Below are 25,937 nucleotides of genomic sequence, written 5' to 3'. Positions count from 1 at the left end.
TATCAGAATAATAACTAACTCTGCTTTCAGACAACACTCAGCTCCCTTGTTTAAATCCCTAAACTTGCTAAATATTAACTCCCTCCACACATTCTCTTGTGTCAACTACATTTACAAAACCCTGTTCTTAAATGCAAACCATGCTCTGAAACTCTCCCTGGACAGATGTAATAGGACCCATTATCACCACACCAGAAATAAATATCTCTTTGATATCCCCAGGGTCAAACTTAATCTGTGTAAACACTCTATGCAAATTAAGGGACCTAGTCTATGGAACTCACTCCCTAGTGAATTGAAAAACTGTAAAACTTTTGCCTTATTTAAAAGCAAAACCAAAAAGTACCTAACTTCATCTTCTTAGTTTCCTACACTGAGCTTTAAATTTGCTCTGTACCTAGTGTTACCCAATCTCCTAATTTTTATGTAATATCAAACAACCTTATCATTGTGTTCATTGCTGTCTTCTTTTATGTGCTAGCCATATGCTGTATTGTGACTACCAATTTTTGTCAACTACCATTCAAGCTGTCATTGCAATCAATCTTATATTGTTTCTGCTGTATTGTGCCTACCAATTTGTTGTCAACTACCATTCAAGCTGTCATTGCAATCAATCTTAGCTACCTATGTGCTTTAATATACTGTACCTACAATTTTCTCTCATCTTTTTTTTTTCATTTCATGTAATCTGTTATCATTTTTTGTCTATAAATTTTGCAAGTATTTACCTCCTTAAAATTTTCTTAGATTAAGGACCTGCCCGAAACGCTGCGCGTGCTAGTGGCTTTACAAGACTGAAATTACCATATTTGTATCCTCACATTCCTTATGTACATTCTTGTATATGCATAAATAAATAAATAAATAAATAAATAAATAAATAAATAAATAAATAAAGTACTTACACAAATGGAAGATATTGCTTATCGATTTACAGTCTGCTGCTGTTAGGCAATCTGCTGGCAAAATGCCTTGAGTAGCTTTATGGAGTCCTTTCTTGTAATAGATGAACCCGGTTTCATACCCAGCACCACGCATTTTTGCCATCTGAAAAGAAAGGGTAAAATCCTAATGAACAAAAGGCCTCATGACGATCTCGTCTTCATAAAGACATATCTCTTTTGAGAAAGATCAACACTGGGGGATTCTCATACTCAAATTTCCTAACACTTTGGAGGATATATATCTACATTACTTCTTTAAGAGGGCCAGATGTAACAAACCAGGAGCAAATATTTAAAGATCCCCAAGCCACAATGTAGGAAATGAACAGGTGTTATATGATATATATATATATATATATATATATATATATATATATATATATATATATATATATATATATATATATATATATATATATATTTCATTGAATATGACTGCATATTCTGTATTTATTATTTTCTGGTTTAGGGCTTCTATCCCTCTAACTATTTTCTTAGCATCAGGGCTTAATTGAAATAGGAGTTCTCCAAAACTCATTTTCGTACTTTTAAGGTGAAGAAAAGAAGTGATTTACTATAGAGTGTATTTCACTTATTTGTATAATTTGCACGACGTTTCGAACCTCCATGGTTCATTCTCAAGTGAACAGATCTTACAATACTAGTTGATTTTATACCCGCATTAGGTCAGGTGATAATACAATGAAGGTGAAAACATGGGGGGATACATAAGGGATAAACATAGGGGCTGCAGAAGGCTTATTGGCCCATACGAGGCATCTCCTATCTAAACACAAAGATTAATCCAGTGTAATTGGCCTGTTATGTTGGACATTGTCTTCTGTGTTGGCATCGATATGTTCTTGTCTTGTCCTTACTCTCATGGTGGGTAGAGTAAATAGTCCCGTGATTTGGGTGTTCATGGTAGGTCGCTCTATTCTTATGTGAATATAATATTAATTATATTCACATAATTATATTCTTATTCTTCACATAAGAATAGAGCGACCTACCATGAACACCCAAATCACGGAACTATTTACTCTACCCACCATGAGAGTAAGGACAAGACAAGAACATATCGATGCCAACACAGAAGACAATGTCCAACATAACAGGCCAATTACACTGGATTAATCTTTGTGTTTAGATAGGAGATGCCTCGTATGGGCCAATAAGCCTTCTGCAGCCCCTATGTTTATCCCTTATGTATCCCCCCATGTTTTCACCTTCATTGTATTATCACCTGACCTAATGCGGGTATAAAATCAACTAGTATTGCAAGATCTGTTCACTTGAGAATGAACCATGGAGGTTCGAAACGTCGTGCAAATTATACAAATAAGTGTAATACACTCTATAGTAAATCACTTCTTTTCTTCACCTTAAAAGTACGAAAATGAGTTTTGGAGAACTCCTATTTCAATTAAGCCCTGATGCTAAGAAAATAGTTAGAGGGATAGAAGCCCTAAACCAGAAAATAATAAATACAGAATATGCAGTCATATTCAATGAAACATGTTTGAAAGAAAACCTGCTGCCAGTATACACCAATATATATATATATATATATATATATATATATATATATATATATATATATATATATATATATATATATATATATATATATATATATATATATATGTGTGTGTGTGTGTGTGTGTGTATCACGAAAATAAACACGTGATTAAGAATGTGACAATGTCAGACCACGGAGGAAAATGAAACAGGAATTTCCTTAAGTACTTTCGTATATTAAATACATCTTCAGAAGGAATGAAGATGTATTCTTCATCTTCCTTCTGAAGATGTATTTAATATACGAAAGTACTTAAGGAAATTCCTGTTTCATTTTCCTCCGTGGTCTGACATTGTCATATATATATATATATATATATATATATATATATATATATGTCGTACCTAGTAGCCAGAACTCACTTCTCAGCCTACTATTCAAGGCCCGATTTGCCTAATAAGCCAAGTTTTCCTGAATTAATATATTTACTATAATTTTTTTCTTATGAAATGATAAAGCAACCCTTTTCTCTATGTATGAGGTCAATTTTTTTTTATTGGAGTTAAAATTAACGTAGATATATGACCGAACCTAACCAACCCTACCTAACCTAACCTAACCTATATTTATAGGTAAGGTTAGGTTAGGTAGCCAAAAAAAGCTAGGTTAGGTTAGGTTAGGTAGGTTAGGTAGACGAAAAAACATTAATTCATGAAAACTTGGCTTATTAGGCAAATCGGGCCTTGAATAGTAGGCTGAGAAGTGCGTTCTGGCTATTAGGTACGACATATATATATATATATATATATATATATATATATATATATATATATATATATATATATATATATATACATATATATATATATATATATATATATATATATATATATATATATATATATATATATATATATATATATATATATATATATATATATATACATATATATACAAAGCCATACATACATATATATTATTTAATATAAGTGAATTCAATATAATATATTCAGGAAACAACAGTTTTACCTGCTTCTCAATGGCTCTGTAAGCCCGGGAGATGTTGTTTCGTTCTGCTACCTTCTTTCCAATAAGGAGGAGAGATTCTTCCATTTTTTTTTTTTTTTTTGCTTTCCATCCGACGAGCTTTAAAGTTGTACCCACATCTCTGGCATTTTGTAGACCGCACATGAACACATTCCTGGCATTCTGTGCATCTCATTAGGAATTTTCCTTTCAAACCTACAATGAAATACTTCATATTAAAATATTTTGTTTCCTAGAAGTAGCCTTAACTCTCCATATATATGTTGCTTAATTGAGAAACTGTACTTGCGATCAGTCTCTAGCCTATTGTTGATATAACAATGTGCATTTAATTTTGAACCTACCTCATTAATACTAACTTGCTGAGATAAATGAATTATGGGTTTTAGTCCCTGAGTCTGCCTGAGGACTAATTTATCGGTATATCTAATGATGTTTGTATGTGGAACACTGCAAATTCATACTAAATTAAAACCTTCTAAATAAAGTTTGATGTTATAATTGTTACCTTTTGAAGTTGTTGGCTGGGCCATGACCAATAGTGCCAATGGATCTCAAAATTGTTGAATAACAATGGAAGAGGGCCACTGCTCTCAGACTCATTGGCACCCATAGACGCACACCGCCACCATGTGCTGTAAACACACACCAGCATTCATGACACCAAGAATGAAATAATAATTATTTATTTGCCATATAACAAGTTTATATATATATATATATATATATATATATATATATATATATATATATATATATATATATATATATATATATATATATATATATATATATATATATATTTATATATATATATATATATATATATGTCTGCATTTTGTAGACATTAAGGTCTACAAAATGTTCCATATATAAATATATATATATATATATATAAATATATATATATATATATATATATATATATATATATATATATATATATATATATTGTGAATTTAAAGGTTACAAAGCATACAAGACAAATGCCTAAAGGTTATGGATCTCTTGAGTATATATATATATATATATATATATATATATATATATATATATATATATATATATATATATATATATATATATATATATATATATATATATATATATATATTTATATATATATTTATATATAATATATATTTATTTATTTATATATATATATATATATATATATATATATATATATATATATATATATATATATGAGCTCCTCAGGTCAATATTCAGGAAGGCGCTCAACCTAGATTTAGATGACAGTCAGTGGGACCAAGCAACACTACCAGTGAGATTTGGAGGGATAGGCATACGAAAGGCAACTGAGGTAGCACTTCCAGCATTCTTATCCTCATGTACAGCAGCCAACGAATTGGTAGGGCAGATCCTACCATAGCGTATGAGAGAGACATGGGGAACTCATGATCAAACGTTCATCGAAGCAGCCAGACAATGGGACACCATTGTACACCCTCAATCCCGACCACAAGTCCCAAAAGACCACAAGCAGGCCCACTGGGATAGCCCCATAATGGAAAAGACTGTCACAGCAATGATTGACAACGCTGATGCTGAAAACAAAGCCCGCCTCCTAGCGGTAACAGCACCCCACGCCGGGGATTTTTTATTTGCTGTGCCCAATGCAGCCCTGGGAACTCGCCTCAGTCATGACGCTCTCCGCATTGGAGTTGCCCTTCGCCTTGCCGCCCCCATCCTCACCGAACATAGGTGCATCTGCGGAACTGCGATGGCAGACCAATATGGTCGTCATGGTCTGGTATGTCGTAAATCACAGGGTAAAATTGCAAGACACGAAGAAGTCAACGACATCATCAAGAGGAGCCTCGCCACAGCCCGCTGCCCGGCACAAAGAGAACCACACTTATCCAGACCTAACGACCCTCAGAAGCGCCCTGATGGGGTCACCTTGCTACCTCGGAAGGATGGTAAGCAAGTGGTATGGGACTACACGTGCGCTGCCACACTGGCCAGTACCTACCTTCACTACAGCACACATGAAAGCGGTGGTGCTGCTTCTTTCAGGGAATCGCAGAAAATTATTAAATACAGAGGTCTAGCACACTGCTACAGCTTTGTTCCGATCGGCTCGGAGACCCTCGGTTCGTGGGGAAAATGTGCATTGAAGTTCCTGAAGGAATTGGGGGACAAATTGATCAGCGCTACAAAAGACCAGAGAGCAAAAAGTTTCTTGTTCCAGCGCCTCAGTGTTGCGATCCAGAGGGGAAATGCCTGTTGCGTTTTGGGCACTAGTCCAACTTCAGAGGAATTCGAAGAAGTGTTTGACTTGCAACAATGATCGAACCCGTCTGTGACATTCATCAATGTTTCCCATTGTTGTGTTTTTCAAGAGATCCATAACCTTTAAGCACCTTTTTGCATTATTATTTTTGTATCAACCCATGTATATCTTGTAACCATCAAATGCATAATAAAGCACAAAAAATAAAAAAGGAAGGGGGTGGTAGGAGAAAAGCACACAGAAACTGTATTGGAGGGGATCTAAACATTCCCTCTAATGCGTTATGCGTGGTTTCCTCCGAGGCTATGGGTCCCCCTTCTTCCAGCTAGAGGTGGTACTCCCTTCCAATATATATATATATGTATATATATATATATATATATATATATATATATATATATATATATATATATATATATATATATATATATATATATATATATATATATATATATATTTATGCGAACAAGCCTGAATGGTCCCCAGGACAATATGCAACTGAAAACTCACACCCCAGAAGTGACTCGAACCCATACTCCCAGGAGCAACGCAACTGGTATGTACAAGACGCCTTAATCCACTTGACCATCACGACCGGACATAATGAGGTGATAGCCGAGGCTAATTGAACCACCCCACCGCCGGCACTCAGATAGTAATCTTGGGCATAGCATTTTACCAAATCACCTCATTCTTTGGGGCACACGTGAGGAACACAAATGCGAACAAGCCTGAATGGTCCCCAGGACAATATGCAACTGAAAACTCACACCCCAGAAGTGACTCGAACCCATACTCCCAGGAGCAACGCAAATGGCATGTACAAGACGCCTTAATCCACTTGACCATCACGACCGGACATAATGAGGTGATAGCCGAGGCTATTTGAACCACCCCACCGCCGGCACTCGGATAGTAATCTTGGGCATAGCATTTTACGAAATAACCTCATTCTTTGGGGCACACGTGAGGAACACAAATGCGAACAAGCCTGAATGGTCCCCAGGACAATATGCAACTGAAAACTCACACCCCAGAAGTGACTCGAACCCATACTCCCAGGAGCAACGCAACTGGTATGTACAAGACGCCTTAATCCACTTGACCATCACGACCGGACATAATGAGGTGATAGCCGAGGCTATTTGAACCACCCCACCGCCGGCACTCGGATAGTAATCTTGGGCATAGCATTTTACCAAATCACCTCATTGTTTGGGGCACATGTGAGGAACACAAATGCGAACAAGCCTGAATGGTCCCCAGGACAATATGCAACTAAAAACTCACACCCCAGAAGTGACTCGAACCCATACTCCCAGGAGCAACGCAACTGGTATGTACAAGACGCCTTAATCCACTTGACCATCACGACCGGACATAATGAGGTGATAGCCGCGACTATTTGAACCACCCCACCGCCGGCACTTGGATAGTAATCTTGGGCATAGCATTTTACCAAATCACCTCATTCTTTGGGGCACACGTGAGGAACACAAATGCGAACAAGCCTGAATGGTCCCCAGGACAATATGCAACTGAAAACTCACACCCCAGAAGTGACACGAACCCATACTCCCAGGAGCAACGCAACTGGTATGTACAAGACGCCTTAATCCACTTGACCATCACGACCGGACATAATGAGGTGATAGCCGAGGCTATTTGAACCACCCCACCGCCGGCACTCGGATAGTAATCTTGGGCATAGCATTTTACCAAATCACCTCATTCTTTGGGGCACACGTGAAGAACACAAATGTGAACAAGCCTGAATGGTCTCCAGGACAATATGCAACTGAAAACTGAGTGCCGGCGGTGGGGTGGTTCAAATAGCCTCGGCTATCACCTCATTATGTCCGGTCGTGATGGTCAAGTGGATTAAGGCGTCTTGTACATACCAGTTGCGTTGCTCCTGGGAGTATGGGTTCGAGTCACTTCTGGGGTGTGAGTTTTCAGTTGCATATTGTCCTGGGGACCATTCAGGCTTGTTCGCATTTGTGTTCCTCACGTGTGCCCCAAAGAATGAGGTGATTTGGTAAAATGCTATGCCCAAGATTACTATCCGAGTGCTGGCGGTGGGGTGGTTCAATTAGCCTCGGCTATCACCTCATTATGTCCGGTCGTGATGGTCAAGTGGATTAAGGCGTCTTGTACATACCAGTTGCATTGCTCCTGGGAGTATGGGTTCGAGTCACTTCTGGGGTGTGAGTTTTCAGTTGCATATTGTCCTGGGGACCATTCAGGCTTGTTCGCATTTGTGTTCCTCACGTGTGCCCCAAAGAATGAGGTAATTTGGTAAAATGCTATGCCCAAGATTACTATCCGAGTGCCGGCGGTGGGGTGGTTTAAATAGCCTCGGCTATCACCTCATTATGTCCGGTCCTGATGGTCAAGTGGATTAAGGCGTCTTGTACATACCAGTTGCGTTGCTCCTGGGAGTATGGGTTCGAGTCACTTCTGGGGTGTGAGTTTTCAGTTGCATATTGTCCTGGGGACCATTCAGGCTTGTCGCATTTGTGTTCCTCACGTGTGCCCCAAAGAATGAGGTGATTTGGTAAAATGCTATGCCCAAGATTACTATCCGAGTGCCGGCGGTGGGGTGGTTCAAATAGCCCCGGCTATCACCTCATTATGTCCGGTCATGATGGTCAAGTGGATTAAGGCGTCTTGTACATACCAGTTGCGTTGCTCCTGGGAGTATGGGTTCGAGTTACTTCTGGGGTGTGAGTTTTCAGTTGCATATTGTCCTGGGGACCATTCAGGCTTGTTCGCATTTGTGTTCCTCACGTGTGCCCCAAAGAATGAGGTGATTTGGTAAAATGCTATGCCCAAGATTACTATCCGAGTGCTGGCGGTGGGGTGGTTCAATTAGTCTCGGCTATCACCTCATAATGTCCGGTCGTGATGGTCAAGTGGATTAAGGCGTCTTGTTCATACCAGTTGCATTGCTCCTGGGAGTATGGGTTCGAGTCACTTCTGGGGTGTGAGTTTTCAGTTGCATATTGTCCTGGGGACCATTCAGGCTTGTTCGCATTTGTGTTCCTCACGTGTGCCCCAAAGAATGAGGTGATTTGGTAAAATGCTATGCCCAAGATTACTATCCAAGTGCCGGCGGTGGGGTGGTTCAAATAGCCTCGGCTATCACCTCATTATGTCCGGTCGTGATGGTCAAGTAGATTAAGGCGTCTTGTACATACCAGTTGCGTTGCTCCTGGGAGTATGGGTTCGAGTCACTTCTGGGGTGTGAGTTTTCAGTTGCATATTGTCCTGGGGACCATTCAGGCTTGTTCGCATTTGTGTTCCTCACGTGTGCCCCAAAGAATGAGGTGATTTGGTAAAATGCTATGCCCAAGATTACTATCCGAGTGCCGGCGGTGGGGTGGTTCAAATAGCCTCGGCTATCACCTCATTATGTCTGGTCGTGATGGTCAAGTGGATTAAGGCGTCTTGTACATACCAGTTGCGTTGCTCCTGGGAGTATGGGTTCGAGTCACTTCTGGGGTGTGAGTTTTCAGTTGCATATTGTCCTGGGGACCATTCAGGCTTGTTCGCATTTGTGTTTCTCACGTGTGCCCCAAAGAATGAGGTGATTTGGTAAAATGCTATGCCCAAGATTACTATCCGAGTGCCGGCGGTGGGGTGGTTCAAATAGCCTCGGCTATCACCTCATTATGTCTGGTCGTGATGGTCAAGTGGATTAAGGCGTCTTGTACATACCAGTTGCGTTGCTCCTGGGAGTATGGGTTCGAGTCACTTCTGGGGTGTGAGTTTTCAGTTGCATATTGTCCTGGGGACCATTCAGGCTTGTTCGCATTTGTGTTTCTCACGTGTGCCCCAAAGAATGAGGTGATTTGGTAAAATGCTATGCCCAAGATTACTATCCGAGTGCCGGCGGTGGGGTGGTTCAAATAGCCTCGGCTATCACCTCATTATGTCCGGTCATGATGGTCAAGTGGATTAAGGCGTCTTGTACATACCAGTTGCGTTGCTCCTGGGAGTATGGGTTCGAGTCACTTCTGGGGTGTGAGTTTTCAGTTGCATATTGTCCTGGGGACCATTCAGGCTTGTTCGCATTTGTGTTCCTGTCGTGTGCCCCAAAGAATGAGGTGATTTGGTAAAATGCTATGCCCAAGATTACTATCCGAGTGCCGGCGGTGGGGTGGTTCAAATAGCCTCGGCTATCACCTCATTATGTCCGGTCATGATGGTCAAGTGGATTAAGGCGTCTTGTACATACCAGTTGCGTTGCTCCTGGGAGTATGGGTTCGAGTCACTTCTGGGGTGTGAGTTTTCAGTTGCATATTGTCCTGGGGACCATTCAGGCTTGTTCGCATTTGTGTTCCTCTCGTGTGCCCCAAAGAATGAGGTGATTTGGTAAAATGCTATGCCCAAGATTACTATCCGAGTGCCGGCGGTGGGGTGGTTCAAATAGCCTCGGCTATCACCTCATTATGTCCGGTCGTGATGGTCAAGTGGATTAAGGCGTCTTGTACATACCAGTTGCGTTGCTCCTGGGAGTATGGGTTCGAGTCACTTCTGGGGTGTGAGTTTTCAGTTATATATATATTTATATATGGAACATTTTGTAGACCTTAATGTCTACAGGTTTTCAGCAGGTTTTCTTTCAAACATGTTTCATTGAATATGACCGCATATTCTGTATTTATTATTTTCTGGTTTAGGGCTTCTATCCCTCTAACTATTTTCTTAGCATCAGGGCTTAATTGAAATAGGAGTTCTCCAAAACTCATTTTTGTACTTTTAAGGTGAAGAAAAGAAGTGATTTACTGTAGAGTGTATTACACTTATTTATATAATTTGCAAAACGTTTCGAACCTCCATGGTTCATTCTCAAGTGAACAGATCTTACAATACTAGTTGATTTTATACCCGCACTGGGTCAGGTGATAATACAATAAAGGTGAAAACATGGGGGGATACATAAGGGATAAATGTGAGGTGAAATATAGAGGTAACTGCAGAAGGCTTATTGGCCCATACGAGGCAGCTCCTATCTAAACACAAAGATTAATCCAGTGTAATTGGCCTATTATGTTGGACATTGTCTTCTGTGTTGGCATCGATATGTTCTTGTCTTGTCCTTACTCTCATGGTGGGTAGAGTAAATAGTTCCGTGATTTGGGTGTTCATGGTAGGTCGCTCTATTCTTATGTGAATTGCCTCAAGAATTTGTAATCTTCTTGCATCTTGGGTTTTGTCTATTATGCAGGTATACTTGTTCAACATTTCTCTTGTTAGAGTAATGTCATGGGCTTGTCTCATGTGATTCCTAGGGGCACCGGATTGAAGATGGCATGTCAAACGCCTCGTCAGCTTGGTCAACGTCATACCTATGTACTTACATTGAAGGTTACATCCTTCGTGGGGGCAAGTGTACATGTATACAACGCTTACATTGGGATCAAACTCAACCCCTCAAAGTCAAAGGCCATGCCCATAAAAATAGCGAAGCCCAACATCCAACTCACACTACAGGGTCAACCAATAGAATGGGTCGACACCTATCAGTATCTAGGAATCATCCTGGACACACACATGAATTTTAATGCTGAGGTCACTTACTTGAGAGAGCGAACTGCGGCCCGGACGGCAATCCTCAGGTCGCTAACCTCCCTTTCTGGAAGAGCCAATCTGCAAGTCCTTCGCACATACTATGTACAGGTAGTCAGATCAGTGATCGATTATGCCGCACCTGCACTCACAAATCTATCACACCAACAGTGGAAAAAGCTTGAAGTTGCCCAAAACAATGCTATGAGAGCTGCACTGGGAGCCCCCATGTGGACCAGGCTTGAAACTCTTAGACTGGAGACGGGTTTGCCCTCACTACAAGAAAGAATATCACAAAGGACAGCTACAATTATCAGTAAGATAATTATTTCTTCTGATCCAATCCCAGTACGGCAGGCCTTGGTGGTTGGACTAGGCCAAAACAATGGAAACTCTTGGGTTGCAAGAGCAGGAAAAGTCCTAAACAGACTACATTTAAAAAACATGATTCTTGATAGAGAGGGTGATCATCCACACCCAAATTACACTCCTTCCGCGCCGTGGGAAGAGCCTACTTTCAAAATAGTAATAGAAAGTCTCCCAATGAAAAAGGCTGCCTATGATCCGACAATCCTAAGGCGCATAATAGAAGAGCAAATGTATAGCATAGCAGTAGCAGGAGCCACCCACATCTTCACAGACGGATCGGTGGACACAGAAAATGAGAGTGCTGGCGCTGCTCTTTGCACGACCAGCGTACAGGCATATTGGAGACTGGGAGGACTAGTATCATCAACCCAAACTGAGCTGTTTGCCATACAACAGGCATTCGCATATGTGATTGCACAAAACACTCAAAATGCAATCATACACACAGACTCAAAAGCTGCACTTCAAATACTAGGACAAAAACAGTGGAAAGATAATGTGGAAATAATTACCACCATTTTGTATCTTGGAGCAGTCGCTAAAGGCAAAGAACTCAACATAACTTTAAACTGGATCCCATCCCATATTGGAATCCCATTAAATGAAAAAGCTGATGAAATTGCTAAATTGTCATCCAGTGATACATAAAACAATTTAACCCAGCCTAGAGAACATAAAAAACATCATCACCAAAAAACTCTCACATCTCAACAAAGCCTACCTACACCAGAGAATAGCTGAAGGCTCGCCATCTGCAACATGGTATCTTCAGGCAACCAAATTAGAAAGGTTAAATATCCCAAAAGGAATCCACAGGGAAATAGCAGTTAGGCTATATAGACTACGTCTAGGTTACAGATGCAACTGGGAGATTGGTGAACCCCGACAGAGAGAGTGCATCTTCTGCCAAACTGTCACAGAAAAGCCATTACTTCACTATCTTCTGGAATGTGAAGCAACCAATGACCTTAGAAGAGCTTTAAGAGTTCCTGAATCATGCAGTGGCCACCCTGAAGCCATCAACACAGCCACTCTCCTGGTCAACAAAGGTGTCCAGCCGCTGGACACCCCTTATAAAGACTGTGAAGCAGTATCCTCCCCCGCGATAACAGCTTGATGGTTAAATGCAACCTCAGAATACTGAGAAAAATAAACTGTACCACTTACGGGCTATTCATGCCCGTGCCACCTCTTGGGTGGCTTAATCTTTATCAATCAATCAAATCTATAGTAAATCACTTCTTTTCTTCACCTTAAAAGTACGAAAATGAGTTTTGGAGAACTTCTATTTCAATTAAGCCCTGATGCTAAGAAAATAGTTAGAGGGATAGAAGCCCTAAACCAGAAAATAATAAATACAGAATATGCGGTCATATTCAATGAAACACACACACACACACACACACACATATATATATATATATATATATATATATATATATATATATATATATATATATATATATATATATATATATATATATATATATATATATATATATATATATATATATAAATAATGCGAACAAGCCTGATGGTGGGTAGATTACAAATTCTTGAAGCAATTCACATAAGAATAGAACAACCTACCATGAACACCCAAATCATGGAACTATTTACTCTACCCACCATGAGTGTAAGCACAAGACCAGAACTTTCTCTCTTCTCCCTTTTTCTGTTCATTGTCTGCTCCTACGCTCCCTTGCTATCCTCTTCTTATTCCTATTACTATCTCCTTCTCATTCGGTGGTTATAATAGGAGCTGCCTCGTATGGGCCAATAGGCCCTCTGCAGTTCTTATTATTACTACTATCCCCTCTACTACACCTTACTTTGTTGCCAAGAGCATATAAGCAGCAGAATAGCAAATATTAACTAATCTACTTTCAAGTGTGGTCTGGAACACACTTGCGAGATACTGTACCGACTCTCAGTGCGCTCAACTCACACCATTGTTCAGCAAAGTTTCACCTACATACGTCTGTATGCTCGACTAAATATGCCACATATGATCAGGATTCCTCCCTTATGTTGACCAATCCGCACACTAGAAAATGAAGGAATGACGACGTTCATTCGTCCTCCAGCACGGCGAATGGTTGGAAGTCCTTATGATATCTGTAGGCAGTCTTCTCAAAGTCTTCTTACGACCCCTGTCCTTTATGACAATTCAGGACGAATTTTTACTGCTGCTATTTCTATTGAAAGCTTTCTACTCTGCGTATTTCAGCCTCAAATACCCGTTGCCTCCATCTCCCCATTTCTCTCTCTTTCCTTCCCCCTCTCTCAAGCAATCATGAAATGTGACACCCAAACCTTGCCCGAAACGCTGTGCACATTAATGGGTTTAGGTATTGTATGCAGCTCTATAGCTCTATCTATAAATCCAACATTATGTTTGTAACTCATCTATGTATGTACATTTACCTGAATAAACATTTTGACTTGATTTTTTACCATCCCAAACAATAAAGCCCAGTACTTGTCCTCCATACCTACTCAACTTTTAAATCACACATCAATACACAACACTCACTTGAGTGTTTAAGGTATTTTATATTGAGAGTATGCATGCCTTTGTATTATGAAATCATATTGATGTGATGTATCATTGAGAATTGGATTTAATCAGAGGATTCAGTGGTATCCCAGGTGGCATTAATTTTCACAAAGTAGTTGCATGGTGGTCTACAGTGCTAGCTTGAGAGTACCAAGTGAGGGGTTCGAATCCTCCTCTTGGCTACAACTTTTTTTTTCCAGTGATAGTTTCAGAGGGTTGAGAAAAACACAGCATGAGGAAAATATTTTAATATAATCCAGTTTTATTGTATTAAAAGACAAAAGTATATGCATTTAAAATATTAGTTTAGTTTATTTATTATGCACAACATACCCATCCTGTGAGTGGCAGTGGAAATTTTTGGAGGTACATAATGGGCTTATAAATGAACAACAAAATTCATGTAGTTATAAGAATCTCTGTAACTAAGTAAGTAAGTAATTATCAAAAGAAGGCACCAAACCGGGAAGGCTATGTAGCACCATCAAATACGCAAAATAATCAGAGGGCGCTAAATATCACCAAGGATGCCAATACGAGAACAAAAACGCATAAGCCGAACGATATCAAAAGTATCCGAGTCACCAAGAATTCTATCGAGGGTCAGGTGACCGCGAGGGGCGGTCGGAAAGCAAGACATACGCTCGTCCTGGAAGTCAGGACATTCAAGAAGGACATGCACGACCGTAAGAGGGACAATGCAACTAGGACAATAAGGAGCAGGGCAGCGCTCCATCAAGTGACCATGGGTTAAGCGAGTATGGCCAATACGCAACCTCGCCAGAGCTGTTTCCCACCGCTGGTTATGGTGGAAGGAGGACGGCCACGAGGAAACACAACATTTAAGAGTACGTAGCTTGTTACCAGTAACAGACAACCAAGAAGCCTGCCAACGGGTAAGGACTGAGGAATGGATAACCGGGTAAAAGTCGGAATACGGAATGCCTTTATGAGAGATGGGACAAGAGCGGACAGCTTCCTTGGCGGCAGCATCCGAACGCTCATTTAAAGACACACCAATATGGCTGGGAACCCAACAAAACTCAACCGACTTAAATTTACTGTGAACAAGAAACAGCCAATGCTGGATCTCGACAACTATTGGATGAACCGGATTAAAGGACCCGAGAGCCATGAGGGCACTACGAGAGTCAACAACAACTACAAAGGAAGACTGACAACGAGAAAGCAGGAGACGAAGAGCATAGAGAATAGCATAAAGTTCCGCTGTAAAGATGCTAGTCTCCGGAGGTAAGCGACACATATAAGTGCGATCAGGAAAAACAACAGAGTAGCCAACACCGTCCGCTGACATAGACCCATCGGTGAAGACAGAAACGGAGCGGGAGTGAGAAGAAAAGTGCTCGAGGAAAAGGCGTTTTAGAACCGTAGGAGGGGTAAAAGCTTTAGGGATACGGGTCAAGGATGTACAAAACCTCGGAAGAGGGACCCTCCACGGGGGCAAAGAAGGAACAACACGAGGAGAAACATCAGAAATACGAACGGAGAGAGAATCCTGTAGGCGAGATAACCGGACAGAAAGAGGGAGGTGGTGAAGAGGAACAGGAACCGCAGGAGGGGTAAAAGTTAAAGCACGACAGAGGCGAGAGGAAGGATGTTGCAAGGACCGCGCAAGATAGCGAAGACAGTAGCGATCATGGCGGTCCTGGAGAGACAGGAAGCCAGTGTCAACATACAAGCTAAGGATGGGAGTCGAACGAAAGGCACCAGAACTGAGGCACAACCCAGTATGGTGCAAAGCATCAAGACGGCAAAGAGTAGAAGGAGAAGCAGACGAGTAAGCAGGGCAACCATAATCGAGCTTAGACAGGACGAGAGAGGAATGTAAAGCAAGGAGAGTGCGCCTATCTGCCCCCCAAGAAGTATGGGACAAGACCTGAAGGAGGGTAAGGGCCTTAGAGCACTCAACACGGAGGTAAGAGATATGGGGAGACCAAGACAAACGAGTGTCAAGGAATAACCCCAAAAGCTTCGCGGAATCTTTGTATTCAAGGGGATGACCATAAAGTGACAAACAGGGACGAAGAACAACCCGTTTCCGCGTAAAAGTCATGGCACAAGTCTTAGAAGTAGAGAACTTGAAGCCATGATCTGTGGCCCAAGACGACACGGCATCAATTGCAAGTTGAAGCCGGCGTTGAAGGAGAGGCGAATCATCACCCTGACAACAAAGGGTAAGATCATCGACATAGAGAGCGGAGAAGACACCAGAAGGAAGAGAGGAAAGAAGACCATTGAGGGCAACCAGAAAAAGAGTAGTGCTCAGAACACTACCCTGGGGCACACCTTCGTATTGCTGAAAAGAGGGAGAGAGAGCGGTACCAAGGCGCACCCGAAAGGAACGACGAGAGAGGAAGCTGCGGAGAAAGAGAGGGAGATGACCACGAAGGCCAAAAGAATGAAGTTGAGATAGGATATGATAACGCCAAGTGGTGTCGTAAGCCTTTTCCAGGTCAAAAAGGACGGCAACAACGGAGGTCTTCGCAGCAAAAGCAGTACGAATATAGACCTCCAAGTTCACCAGGACATCTGTCGTGCTGCGGCACTTGCGGAAACCAAATTGAGAAGGGGAGAGGAGGTGATGGTGTTCCAGGAACCACATCAGACGAACGTTAACCATACGTTCAAAGAGTTTGCAGACACAACTTGAGAGAGCAATAGGGCGAAAGTCCTTAGGGGAAGTACCCAGAGACCCCGGTTTGCGAACAGGGAGGACAACGGCATCGAGCCAGTCCTCAGGGACTGACGACGACTCCCAGATCCGATTATACAGACTCAGTAAATACTGAGACGTGCTCGGAGGGAGATGGCGAAGCATCTCATAATGAATACCATCGGAGCCCGCCGCCGTAGAACCGCAGAGGGCCAGGGCAGAACGAAGTTCAGAGAGAGAGAAGGGATCATTATAGGGAAGCTGAAGATGAGTGCAGAAATCTAAAGGACGAGACTCAAGGACAGGTTTACGAAGAAGGAAAGATTGGGGAAGATGAAGACCAGAGCTAACAGAAGAAAAGTGGGAACCCAGTTCGGAAGCGACCTGCAACGGGTCCGCCACAAGAGTATCATGGAGGTGAAGGACCGGTGAAACATCGGGAACGAACTTACCCGCTATCTTGCGGATACGCTTCCAGATCTGGGCCAGAGGGGTTTCGGACGTAATTGTTGAGACATAAGATGCCCAACATTCACGTTTAGCCGTACGGATGGCCCTACAGGCCACCGCACTCGCTTTCCGAAAGAAAAGAAAAGAATCGGTCGTCTGCCTACGGCGGTGCCTCATCCAGGCTGCACGCTTACAGTGGACAGCCCAAGCACAGTCCGCATTCCACCAGGGAACGCACTTCCGTGGACCCCGAGAGGAAGAGCGAGGAATAGAGCGGAGGGCAGCGTTGAAGACAGTGTCATGAAAAAGGAGGAGAGCGCGAGAGAGAGGCAGAAGGGAGAGGTCAGAGAGAGCAGCACTGAGGGTAAATAGGGTCCAGTCTGCCTTAGCAAACTGCCACCTAGGGAAAGAGAGGGAAGGGCGAAAAGAGAAAAAGGAAACAAGGATGAGGAAATGATCACTTCCATGGAGGTCATCAAGAACCTGCCACGTGAAATCTAAGTAAAGAGAAGAAGAGCAGAGAGAAAGATCAAGACAAGAAAGGGTGCGAGTCCGAGAGTCCAAATGAGTGGGCTCACCAGAATTCAGAAGAGACAGGGAAGAAGAAAGGAGAAACGGCTCAAGGAGGCGACCCCGGGTATTCGTCAGGACGTCACCCCAAAGAGAATGACGACAATTGAAGTCACCCAGCAGGAGCACAGGCTCCGGCAAGGAATCTAGGAGGTGTTTCAAATCAGGAAGAGAGAGCGGGACACTCGGGGGGAGATAAATGGAACAAAGTGTGTACCATTTCCCCACAAAGATACGAGCAGCAGAACAATGGAGAGGCGAAGGAAAAAGTAAAGGAACAAAGGGAACATCAGCACGAATCAAGAGAGCAGAAGAATTAGAAGCCCCAGCAATGGCTGGGGGGGGGGGGGGGAGAGAAAGGAATAGCCACGAAAACGACCAGGACGAGCACCAAGCATTGGCTCCTGGAGACAGACACAAAGGGGCGAAAACCGCGAAATCAGAAGTTGGAGTTCGAGGAAATTGGCGTAATAACCTCGAATGTTCCATTGAAGAATGTACAACGACGAGAAGAGAAAGGACAAAAACAGAGAACAAGGAAGAAACAAAGGCGAAAGAGCAACAGAGCACGTTAAAGAATATCAGGGTCGGGATCAGGGTCAGCAAAGTCAGGGTTAGGGGGCATGGGTAAACTGAGCAAAGACGGAGGGAAGGAAACGGGAGAACAGATCAGAGGTGGGCGGGCGGGGTCCGGAGGAGGAGGAGGAGGAGGAAGAGGAGGAGACAACGGAGAGGAGCAGTCAAGGACAGCAGCAGAAAGAGGGAGAGTAGAAAGAGGGGAGCGCACCCCAGCAAGAGCAGCAACCGAAAGGGAAGCAGGGGCCAAAGAAACCTCCATAGCAGGAACAGGGGGCGCAATCACTGAAACGGGAGGGGAAGGAGCAACAGAGCCAGAAGTAGGAGCTGAGGAAGAAAGCGAAGCCTTCTTACTCGCCGGGGAGGAGGAAGGAGAGGAGCCAGGCTTACGCTTCTGACTTAAAGAGACTGGTGTCCCAGCAACTACGTACCGGGCAACGGATTCCAGTGTCTCAACAGAAGCTGAACGAGAGCACACACGACGGCCGTTAGGAGAGCGATGGACATCCGCCCGCACCGACAGGCGGTGGGGAGAGCCGATAGATGGAGAAAGAGGATGGGAAGGAGGATCGGAGGGGGACGAGGAAGAAGACACAGGAGACATGACAGACCGGGTTGAAAGAAGGGGAACCCCAGACAGAGGACCAGGGTGGGACCCCTCGGGACAGAACACAAAGGGACAGAGGAGGGGGCAGTGGGCGTATCAGGGTCCAAGGCCCGGAAACGGTTGAGAGTCTGAGGAAGGGGGGAAGGACGAGGAGAGGAAGAGCGCAACACGCGAGCATAAGAGATGTTAATATAAGGCGGGAGCTGGAGAACCTGGCGCCTCGCCTCAGGAAAAGATAAACGCTCCCGGTGCTTCAGGTTGAGGACGGCTGCCTCAAGCTTGTAATGGACACAGGCACGGGAGAAGGTAAGATGGGCCTCACCGCAGTTGAGGCAGCGAGCTTGGGGAGAAGTGCACTCCGACTTAGAGTGACCTTCACTCCCACACAAAGGACAGAGAGAGACAGTCCCAGAGCAGCGGAGGGCACCATGGCCAAACCTCCAGCACTTGTTACAAAGTCGAGGAGAAGGAATATACTCCTGGACAGAGCACCTAGTACCAGCAAGAATGACAGAGGATGGAAGGGTCCTACCATCAAAGGTGATCTTCACAACGCGAAGGGGTTGACGGCGACGACCACGAGGGGGACGAGTAAACGAGTCAACCTGGAGGACAGAATGGCCTTGGGCATCAAGGATATGCCAAATATCATCGTGGCAATCCTGCAGATTCCGAACACCGGTTGCAACATGGGGTGGGAGGAGAATAGTGCCAGCACTGGCATTCAGCTGAACGTTCTTGGAGACCCGAACAGGGATCTCGCCAAGGCAAGATAAGGCAGCCAAGCATGAAGCCGCATCCTGAGAAGGAGCAGCAATGACACATGTACCGAGACGAGTGGGGTTGAAAGTAACAGACGCATCCACGGAATCTACAAGATGCCGATGGAGGGAGAAATCGTCAGGAGGCGCAGAATTAAGAGGGAGGAGATCAAAGTATTTGGCCCATGAAGTAGGACCAAACAAGGCCTGATACGCATCAGCACGGGAAGGAATCGAGCGAGTGCGGTTGGGGCGCGAACAGCGTTGAGAACCCCTAGAGAGAGAGGGGTCAAAAATCGCAGTAGTCACAACGAAAGACTTAGCCACACCAGGGGACGAAGTGGTCACCACCGGGGGCTGGAGGCTCGACCCAACCACAGAGGAGGGAGGGGAGCTGGGGGAAGAAGTCAGGACGGTCAAAGGAGGAGCAAGGTCGGGGCCCAACGCAGCGGGAGCTACAGAGCCTGGTCTTCCAATACAGGCCGACTCGGGGGCTTGGTCGCCCACCCCACGAGCCTGAGAGGGTACAACGGAAACATTCAACGACATAGAGACGAAAAGTGAGAAATTCATCCACGAATGTGCCCCCATACCCACCATGGAGCCACAATTAGAGGCAGGACACCCAACAGGAAGCTATCGCCGATCATGCCGGGGCCCCCTAGGGGTGCGTCGTGAGTATACGCCCCACAAACGCCACCTTAAGAACCGTCAGTCCGTCGAGATCGGGTTCAGTGACGAAAGGGGGATTGACAATAAAAGGTTCCCCTCGCTCGAGACGTTGGGTACTACAGTTCTACGGGTGCAAGAGTATGCCTCCTCAAGCACCCGGGCGTCAAAATAGAAGAAGTCCAAAGAAATAATCCAAAACAAGCAAAAGGTCAGCAGGAAATGACAAGCAGATAGGAGAAGAGGGGGGAAAAAAACGAAACATAAGGAAAAGGAAAAGCGATCCGGCACAATTGGAGAAGACAGCAGCAGGAGTGCAAGGCCAGAAAAGGACAGAGGACAGCCCAACGGAGCATCACACTCCGGCAGCCGTCCACCAAGCCCCCTCACGATGCCAACGGGCCGGATGGGGAGGGGGTCTCTGTAACTAAGCAACATAATTTGTGTGGTCAATTCATGTAACCAAGCAACAGGACAAAAGTAAGTAAGTAAAAATTTAAAAATTTAAAAGCCTATCTTGTATCTATTTGTTAAACACAGAAATCACAATAGCGTGATGCCTTAAATCTATGATTGAGGTCAGTTGAACTCCCGGTTGGAATTCTTTTGCCATGTCGTAACACAGTCCATTAAGGCTCGTGTGGGATCCTCTCGGACATAGGTTCGAACCCTCATCATGGCCCTTGTGGATTTGTTCATTTGTATCTATTCATTTTGTAAATACATGTCTTCATCTTCATCACTTTCTAAGAGCTCCAAGATAGGCTCATAGACCTCATTTGGCTGGTAGGAACTAAATAAATGTTTGGCTTCAGTAAGCTTGTCAGCACATTGCTTTTGACCCTGATTGAGAAGAGCCAATAATCCACGTTTCTCTTCTTCTGACAGAATTGGGTTTTCAATGGTGTACGTGTTAGAATCCTGGAATATAATATTTATAACATCTTAGAGTCAAATATATACTGTACCTATTTAGTTGTACATAATGCAAATATATAAAAGTATAGATTAAGTAAAACAAAAGGATACAAATAATAATAAAAGCCATATTCTCCACAGTACCACTCTTGAAAATGGAAGTGTTTCATAGTTTAAATGTGAAAGGTGATGGCAATATTACTCTGACTAATTGAACACATTTAAGTGAGTTGAGTGTTTTGAAGATCTAAATTGCAAAAAGTATTTTGAATTTCTTACCTTGCAGAGACATGAAGGGAAAGAATCACATTGTAATTCTTGAATATACTCGGATAGTTTGTCCCTTTTCTTTTTGTAGTACTGTAACCATGTTATCATTTCTTGAATGGTTAGTGATTCCTCCTCTCTACATCTCTTCTGGAGCTCAAACTTTTCCACTGCACTTCTTTTTTCAGTCAGGGACACTATAATTCAAAATGAAAATACAGTATGTGATTGACAAATTATGATAATGGGAATCATTTGTGAATTGAACATCATTAAAAATTGTATCTATAAAATTTACCTTTAGAAAACAAACTCAATTTAATGGTATTGCAGTCTTTCCATATATAAAAGTACAATTAATACAAATAATATATAAATATTTGAAAATGCTGAGAAAACTAATGAATCATTAGATCTTGTGTAAATACCACTTGTGTTTTGAAGAAGCAATAAATTGTGTCATGGAAGGATGCCAGTTAAAACATCTGCTTCAGACAAATCTGGATGGTTCTGATTGTAGATTTTTATGAAATCTCGTAGTTTTTTTTCTCAACTTCATTTTTGTTTCTCAATACAGCTCTCATTTTAGATGAAACTGTAAAGTTTCAGGTTGTTATCAAATATTTGATTTGCACCAATAGTATTTTACATAAAAAACTAATTTAACAACTGTGTACTGTATTAATGTTTAGGTTTCACTGAACAAACAAAAAAGCAATTAATGTCTACCAGCATAAGTGGTAATCTGATTTTTGCGATGCCTTATATTCTCTCCATATGCCTCGATAGTATGCTCAATGTTATTGGCAGAGGATCTGTTATTTAAGGATCTTGCAATGATCAGTAATTCTGATCTCTATTTCTCAATAACAGATTCTGGGACATTAAGCCTGTGAATCTCATTTGAAACTGCTGCAGCTGTCTCTGTGGCCTATTTAAAAATAAATGCCATCATATTTATTGTAAAATTTATGTTCAGAGTTAAACAAAGTCTTTTGAACTATCCTTAGTGCTTTGTCAAGGTCTGAGTATGTGTTTTTCAGATTCAAACCTTGACAAAGCACCAAGGAGTGTGTGAAAGACTTGGTGTAATTCTTTACATATATTTCCCAAATACACAAGTGGGTTTTTATCCAATTTTACTTTGTCTATGAGAAGAAAATACCATTAGTGTCTTATAATAAGATTAAAGATAAATAAAAACATGTATATACACTTGATTCATTGTATAGAACAATTGTATATTTATATATAATTCTATATTTTCATTGTATAGAACAATTCATATGTTAATACCTTTCTGAATCTGGCAACTAATGCCCGAGGCATTACATTAATTTTTCTGTGATTCCAAAAGAGTGCCCCCTCTGTCAGTTCTTCTGTACGCTCTGTGGAAATAAATTTAGTTATTCATTGACATCTTAATACTGTGTCTCAAAATACTGATTGGAAAGTAAAAGGATGATGATATTGATGCTGTCTTAAGTGGAATGAAATAATTGTTATTTCAGAGGAAACAAAGAGCTCAAAAATAGTGGTAGAGTAATAAGATTAAAAATATCAGGATGTGAAAGAAAGCATAAAAATAGGGACAACTTGATTTTTCAAACAAGGATTATACATGTATATGTTGGTTGCATATGAGTATAATGCTACTTTATATGAGCCAAAATGCCTTTCTGCAATTTCCCATATTCTTATATTATTTTATAACATTATCTGGATATATATAACCATCAAATATTACCATTGTACTGATTTGATTGAAAGGTACAAAATTTAGAACTAGAATAAACAAAAATTAACACATACCAGCTTTAAGCATGTTCTTAGTGTTGTTGTTATATCTTGAAAGGTAGGAAAATACTTGCTCTGCCTCCTCCCCAGATGTCAGGCCACATCCTTCTTGCCACCGCCCTCCATACAAAACCTTTGACATAATAGCATAACGTTTGTTAAAAACTACCTACTGTATTAACAATTTGCATTTAACATAGATAAATCCTTACATATAACAGTTTAAAAGAAATTATATTTTCCAACTTACAGTAAAACGAAGTCAAAATATTATTACAGTATTACATTATTTACCTGACAATACCAAGAATGTCCTTTGGCATGTAGGACTCCTAAAAAAGGCTTTCCTTGCCCAAGTGAGAACTTCTGTTCTCTTGATGAAATCTTTAAGGCCCATGGCCAGTATTTACAGATGATATCCTGGCATATGAAGGACACATTTTGTAAACGGTTCATTTGCAAATAGTGGGCATAACTGTAGAGCTCTCCCTGATACATATTTAATGCAGCAAGAATAATTCCATGTCGAAAGGAAGCCATGCTTATGCCGGTTTCATCCAAACTTCTAAATGAAACAGGTTTATTTTTGGCAGCTTTCAATGTCGACACTCCACACATATGGTTACTCTGTTGGACAAAAGTAAAATTATATATATATATATATATATATATATATATATATATATATATATATATATATATATATATATATATATATATATATATATATATATACATATATATATATATACATATATATATATGTATATATATATATATATATATATATATATATATATATATATATATATATATATATATATATATATATATATATATATATATATATATATATATGTCGTACCTAGTAGCCAGAACTCACTTCTCAACCTACTATGCAAGGCCCGATTTGCTCAATAAGCCAAGTTTTCATGAATTAATTGTTTTTCGATTACCTAACCTACCTAACCCAACCTAACCTAATTTTTTCGGCTACCTAACCTAACCTAACCTATAAAGATAAGTTAGGTAGGGTTGGTTAGGTTCGGTCATATATCTACGTTAATTTTAACTCCAATAAAATAAATTGACCTCATGCATAATGAAATGCGTAGCTTTATCATTTCATAAGAAAAAAATTTGAGAAAATATATTAATTCAGGAAAACTTGGCTTATTAGGCAAATCGGGCCTTGCATAGTAGGCTGAAAAGTGCGTTCTGGCTACTAGGTACGACATATATATATATATATATATATGTCGTACCTAGTAGCCAGAACGCGCTTGTCAGCCTACTATGCAAGGCCCGATTTGCCTAATAAGCCAAGTTTTCATGAATGAATTGCTTTTCGACTACCTAACCTACCTAACCTAACCTAACCTAACTTTTTCGGCTACCTAACCTAACCTAACCTATAAAGATAGGTTAGGTTAGGTTAGGTAGGGTTGGTTAGGTTCAGTCATATATTTACGTTAATTTTAACTCCAATAAAAAAAAATTGACCTCATACATAATTAAATGGGTAGCTTTATCATTTCATAAGAAAAAAATTAGAGAAAATATATTAATTCAGGAAAAGTTGGCTTATTAGGCAAATCAGACCTTGCATAGTAGGCTGAGAAGTGCGTTCTGGCTACTAGGTACGACATATATATATATATATATATATATATATATATATATATGTCGTACCTAGTAGCCAGAACGCACTTCTCAGCCTACTATGCAAGGCCCGATTTGCCTAATAAGCCAAGTTTTCCTGAATTATTATATTTTCTCTAATTTTTTTCTTACGAAATGTTAAAGCTACCCGTTTCATAATGTATGAGGTAATTTTTTTTGTATTGGAGTTAAAATTAACGAAGATATATGACCGAACCTAACCAACCCTACCTAACCTAACCTAACCTATCTTTATAGGTTAGGTTAGGTTAGGTAGCCGAAAAAGTTAGGTTAGGTTAGGTTAGGTAGGTTAGGTAGTCGAAAAACAATTAATTCATGAAAACTTGGCTTATTAGGCAAATCGGGCCTTGCAAAGTAGGCAGAGAAGTGCGTTCTGGCTACTAGGTACGACATATATATATATATATATATATATATATATATATATATATATATATATATATATATATATATATATATATATATATATATATATATATATATATATATATGTCGTACCTAGTAGCCAGAACGCACTTCTCAGCCTACTATGCAAGGCCCGATTTGCCTAATAAGCCAAGTTTTCCTGAATTAATATATTTTCTCTAATTTTTTTCTTATGAAATGATAAAGCTACCCATTTCATTACGAATGAGGTCAATTTTTTTTTATTGAAGTTAAAATTAACGTAGATATATGACCGAACCTAA

General features: G+C 41.2%; 1 long non-coding RNA gene across 1 annotated transcript; it reads right to left on the bottom strand.

Moving 5' to 3' along the window:
• Window positions 1-22,890: 22,890 nt before the first annotated feature.
• Window positions 22,891-24,128, bottom strand: LOC138352827 (uncharacterized). The gene is made up of 3 exons (XR_011222902.1): window positions 23,860-24,128; window positions 23,581-23,698; window positions 22,891-23,156 (listed from the first exon to the last, which is right to left on the bottom strand). It is a non-coding gene; the product is annotated as an uncharacterized lncRNA (long non-coding RNA).
• Window positions 24,129-25,937: the final 1,809 nt, after the last annotated feature.

The sequence above is a fragment of the Procambarus clarkii genome, chromosome 55 (genome assembly GCF_040958095.1).
Source record: "Procambarus clarkii isolate CNS0578487 chromosome 55, FALCON_Pclarkii_2.0, whole genome shotgun sequence".
Lineage (NCBI taxonomy): Eukaryota > Metazoa > Arthropoda > Malacostraca > Decapoda > Cambaridae > Procambarus > Procambarus clarkii.
This window is presented reverse-complemented; position numbering and strand designations above follow the sequence as displayed.